We start from the raw sequence: 5,563 nt of genomic DNA on the forward strand, positions 1-5,563 counted from the left end.
TCATGACATAGCAGAAATATACTGATTACATATCTTACTAAGTTGGGAGCTAATTTAACTTTCACTATAGTATTTGTCTTCTATCTTGTTCAACTATTATATTTCACTTTATACTCCACCCAAAAAAATGTTATAAATATTATACACTCTATTCATTGGCAAGCATAACCATAATTTAGGCTTTTGTGACATATTATTAAATATATTGTATGTACTCTATGACATGATCCTTATGGGTTATGTCTTTTACCTTATCCAACTCTTTTTATTTAACTTAGTACATCATAAATATTATACACTCTATTCATTGCAAGCATAACCATAGTTTAGGGGCGTTTGTGACTTATTATTAAATATATTGTATGTACTCTATGACATGATCTTTATGGGTTATGTCTTTTACTTTATCCATCTCTTTTTATTTAACGTAGTACATCATATTGCAGAAGAAGTGTTATCGAGATACACATTCCATTCATAGGAAAATATCCAACACTTTTTATTAAAAAAAAAAGAGTACCTAACAGATAAAATACACATACGCAAATATCCAACTCTTTTTATTTAAAAACAGTATATAACAGATAAACCGAGATTGGGAGTGTGAAGAGCGACATGCCGATAAGGATGAGAGAGAGAAAGAGAGGAAAAATAGACATAGGAAAGAGAAGGAGACGAAAAAATAGACATAGGGAAGAGAATGAGAGGGGTAGAGATAGTAGAGTCCCGCTTGTTCGTATGCTCTTCTTGCAATTCCATACCGAATAATATGCCCTTGCACTCCCCATTACAAGTCTATGTGGTGCGCTTCTTTAGCTCAACAAACGCTTTTGCTGTGACCACACTGTCACAGCCTGCTTGATGGCTCATACCAACCTTTTCCACCCGCATGGCCTTAGCAAGCCTTGCCAAACTCATATTTCTTCCCCTATCAAATGGCCTTGAGCATACGCTTGGCATCATAAATAGTAGGAGATATCTTATTAACCAACTCCAGAAATTTTGCCAATGTATCAAAAAGGGGACTCCTATCACTCAAAAGCCGAACGTAAAGATTGCGGAACAGAGGTGGAGTCAAAATCACATAAATTTATTTGCCAAGCCGTCTGTTGGCCATATTCATTGGTTGGTAAGCTACCCCAATCGTCGAAAATGTAAGTCCCACTTGGATGAGCTTTAACCGGTCTACATTTGCTTTTATGGTGTTGTAGCATATATTCGATGGGGCTGAGCGCTAGCAATTATATAAAAACCAGGGAATTGTGTATCGAGCGCAATGTTTTGGAACTTGCCTGCTATAGCAATCATTATGCAAAACTGTATGTATAAATTACTCTCCCATACATTTCGAATATCTATATCTGCCATGCCTGTAAAAGAATACAAAACATCATACATAAATATTATCTCTCTCCCTTGAATTTGGGAAAAGGATAAGTATAAAGATTGATGCAAAATCATGGGGAAGAATATATAATACATACACATAATAGTAGCAATGAGAACGTATACAGAAAGAGAGAAAATGTGCAAAAACCCAGCCCATAACAAAATTAAGGGAAAGTTTAGGGAAAGAATGCTCTGAAAAAAGGAGATATACTGACAATTTAAAGGTGGTTTATAATTCTATTCATATTTCCCTAGAAATTGATACAGAAAACAAACAAAGAACTTATCTATAATAATTTATACCATCAAGCGATACAAAATTTCTTAACATAATATTTTCATCGTAGTAGTAAATTCTCAGTAGCTTTAAGGCTTTAAAGGCATTGACAACTTAAGTAAGTACTAGGGAAACACAAATAAATAAAGCCCATTTTACTCTTTACTTGCCCATTGTTCTCCTAAATTCATAGCCTGAGCTTTATCCATTAAAAAAAAAGAAAAAGTATACAATGAGACCATTTATCTTTCGTTCAAGGTGCTCACAATTAATCTTGATCATTAGATGTGAAATTAGATGGCTGCGTTTATTTCATTGACCATGCTCAAACAAAAGAATTTTTCTCAAACTTTGTGACAAATACAAAGCTATCAAATTTTACATCAGATGGTTGTAAGTAATTATGACCTCATTATATTAAAAGTAAATAATCTTATTTTAAACCATCCTTAAAAAGAAAATGGTTGAAAAAAAGCCTTTCCATCCTAAGAAAGACTGATGGACTAATCCCATGGGTAACAAGAGAAACAAAATGAAGAGGACTGCTCCTACCATATTTTACAATAAATCTAAAAAGGTTGAAATGAATTTTCTAATGATTTTGGGAATGTCATTTTTTGGCTTGTCCACCTAGACGATGAGAGAGAGGGAGAGAGTTGATTAATGAGAAAAGTAGGTGAGAAAGAAAGCAAATTGATTAATGAGAAATTTGCTCATTTCTTAGTGTGGAGATTCTTACAAATGGTAAAATTATTGAATTTACCCCTAATTCTATAAGTTTGGTAATTTTACAGTGAGGTCCTATGACTTATTTTTTACCTCTATAAATTTTTTTTTTTCAATTTTGCCTTTTGTATGATGTTTCAAACATCTAACTGTTTTTTATATTCTTTTTTCTATGTTGTTACTTATGCGACATAGTCGGTTGTCCATAACATTGAAATGCCCTACTTTTTCTCATTGATATTGCGTATGGGGTAGTTGGATGTTACAAAAATTGGACCACACTATACTTAAGAGTTTTTATGTACTTTTAGTAGTCCAATATTTTGAACATCAGATCACTTTGGATAGGCTTTTTTTAAGTATCAAGCAGTGTGATATTGTGATCCTCGGACCACCACATACACAACCATGGGGAGAAAAAAATGAGGCAGTTTGATATTTTGGACACTGGATTACACCATTAAAGTCCTAAAAACAGAGGAGAAAGTAATTAGTTTTGATGATGTTTGAAATATTGGATTAGGATAAAATTGAAAACATATAAAAATTGGGGTAGGACTCAGGGTAACAATATCAAACTTGTTTGACCAAGGAGTCAATTAGGAAATTGACCTACGCCATACGTAAAAAAAATCCCACTTTTAGAAAACTAGCATTTCAACAAGCTAGAAGACACACACATAGTTGATCAAGTTTCTACATTCTTCTTTTTAATTTCATCCCAAAGATTACTATAATGTTCCCAAAATTGGCTTGGGCCCAGACTCGATGTTAGCTTGAGGAGAGTCCGGGTGGTGTACATTTCTTAAAGGAACTGTATTGTATGCGTCAAGGGATGCATTCATCTCCATATCATTTAACGTCCATTTTAAACATGGATCTCAAAGAAAAAGAACCTGAGCAAATTCTAAAGTAAAGGGGATGGAGACAAAATGATGAATTTTAAATTTTAAATTTTAAATTTTAAATTTTAAATTTTAAATTTGTTACTATTTTGTTGTATTCATAATCACTATGGCGCCAACCTCAAATTGCTGGGATGAGTCTTAGATGATGATGATGATTCATATCATTGTAGCTTCGGTTATCGATCATGGAAATTCGGATCCAAAATCAATGTTTTAAATAGATTTTATAGAAGAGCTGCATGGGAACATATGAGTCCATCGACACATAAAAACCCCCACCGTTCCTAAAAGGGTGTGGTCTCTATAAGGTTTTAACCTTAAACAATCCAATTAAGACACACTTTCAAATGTCATCATAACATGTGATTTTGTTGAAACAAATTTTTAGGATTATCGCAAAATCTATTTTCATATCTAATTATAAAATTTTAAACTCCAAAACTGATTAAAATCAAGTAGATCTATAAACATATGAAAATCTTGAAAATTGACGGTCTAGATAATGTATTATAAGATGTACTATTTCTGGGATTCAAAATATTTTTGTTTTTCATATTCATATATCTTGATGTTGAGATGATCAATTAGAGGTTTTTTCAACATTAAAACAATTTTAAAAATAAATTATTAATAGTTGAAATCAATTTAAAATTTTCAAAAAAAAAAACAAGAAAAAATCTCAATTGAATTGAAATAACATACATCTTTAGTCTCCTCCAATACCTCAAAATTTTATACTGCAATTACCCATCCTTTAGTTTACTAATCAAACTTCGTCACATTTTTTAACTCGTACCCTACCGATTTTGAATTGAATATCATAAATTTATTGTTTATTTGAAATTTTATAGAGAGACATTTGAAAGACTTTTATAAACAATAAATAAAAATAAGGCTTATCATAATAAAATCATGTTATTCCAATCATATTGTTCAAATGACTTATCATGTTGAAACCAATGTCATGTTAGAAAACATGTGATTGCATAAAGGCACTTAAAATAAGTAGGAAATAGTGTCATGACTGTAAAACGGTACAAGTTATTATTAGAAAAATCACTAACTTAAAAAAAAACCAATAAAAATTAAAGACACCGTAGGAAATCGCCAATTACGAAATTTTACCCTCTTTCATTACATTCTCATAACAGCTTTACGTCTCTCTTTCAAGTAATGTGATAAAAGTGTACTAGGCCTTTTTATTCATACACCTAGGTGATTATGATTATGAGTGACTATAATTATAATCACTCTATAAGATTATAATCTCATAATAATAGAAATATCATAATCTCATATTATAATAATTGTGATAGTATAATATAGTTTATAACTAATTTGGAGTACATGAAATCCGATAGAGAAAAGTATGTGTTACAATATTCAAAATTATTTTTTGGACTTTGTCTAATAGCACTCGATTTCAAATCTAAATATTAATGATGTGAACAACCTATCTGAGATGTTCAGCAAAGGGAACATTCAATTTTTCCCATGTTGAAGTATTTTGAGAAACCTAATGAGTATAGTTTGCATTACATAGCTAAGCTAACACAGAGCGTAAGGGAAAGAAGCTGAAGGTTCATAAGCTTCAAACTCTCTCATCGCTCCCTCTATTCGATACTTTTATCGGGTTTTGATCCTTCTTGAATACATTTTTTTTTTCTGATCAAAGCGAGAAATTAGCAATATCACTAAAGAGAAAAAAAATATGATTATCAGTTTTATTTTGGTGATCAGTCAGCAAAGAGAAAAATTAACAATATTACTAAACAAAAAAAAAAATAGTTGGAAGGGAAGAGAAAAGGAACATTCTCCTTGGCAATCCCTTTAAGATATATTATTTATAAGGGAAATGTATATACCACAAAAAATGTAACGAGATAATCATAGATTATATAATATACAATATTGTCATAATAAAATAAATAGTATATCTAAAATATTTAGGTCGGGGTCGAGTCAATCTAGACCGGAACCCGACCGTACCCGACCTGATGTTGGACCTCTACTTCTGAACCCGGACCCGACCCATTGAGAAATAGGACCTAGACTCGAGCCCAAGTTAGGTCAACCTGTCAGGTTGGAAGACCGACCCATTACCCACCCCTAAACTAGGAGTTAGTTTGGGATCCAAATAATAACCTCAAAAAAGAAAAATTTCAAATGGCAGCTCTCTATTCAGTTGAAAAAATAATATCTCAATATTGAACCAAGACTGTCCATTTTCAAGTTGTTACAGCATTGATAAACCCTCCAATTG

At 31.8% G+C, this 5,563-nt stretch overlaps 1 long non-coding RNA gene across 1 annotated transcript; it reads right to left on the reverse strand.

Moving 5' to 3' along the window:
- Positions 1–454: 454 nt before the first annotated feature.
- On the reverse strand, positions 455–4,103 carry LOC148783059 (uncharacterized). The gene is made up of 2 exons (XR_016048980.1): positions 4,024–4,103; positions 455–1,370 (listed from the first exon to the last, which is right to left on the reverse strand). It is a non-coding gene; the product is annotated as an uncharacterized LOC148783059 (long non-coding RNA).
- Between the last annotated feature and the right edge of the window lie 1,460 nt (positions 4,104–5,563).

The sequence above is a fragment of the Amborella trichopoda genome, chromosome 2, assembly GCF_054954075.1.
Source record: "Amborella trichopoda isolate Santa Cruz 75 chromosome 2, AtrichopodaSantaCruz75HAP2 v2.0, whole genome shotgun sequence".
Classification (NCBI taxonomy): domain Eukaryota; kingdom Viridiplantae; phylum Streptophyta; class Magnoliopsida; order Amborellales; family Amborellaceae; genus Amborella; species Amborella trichopoda.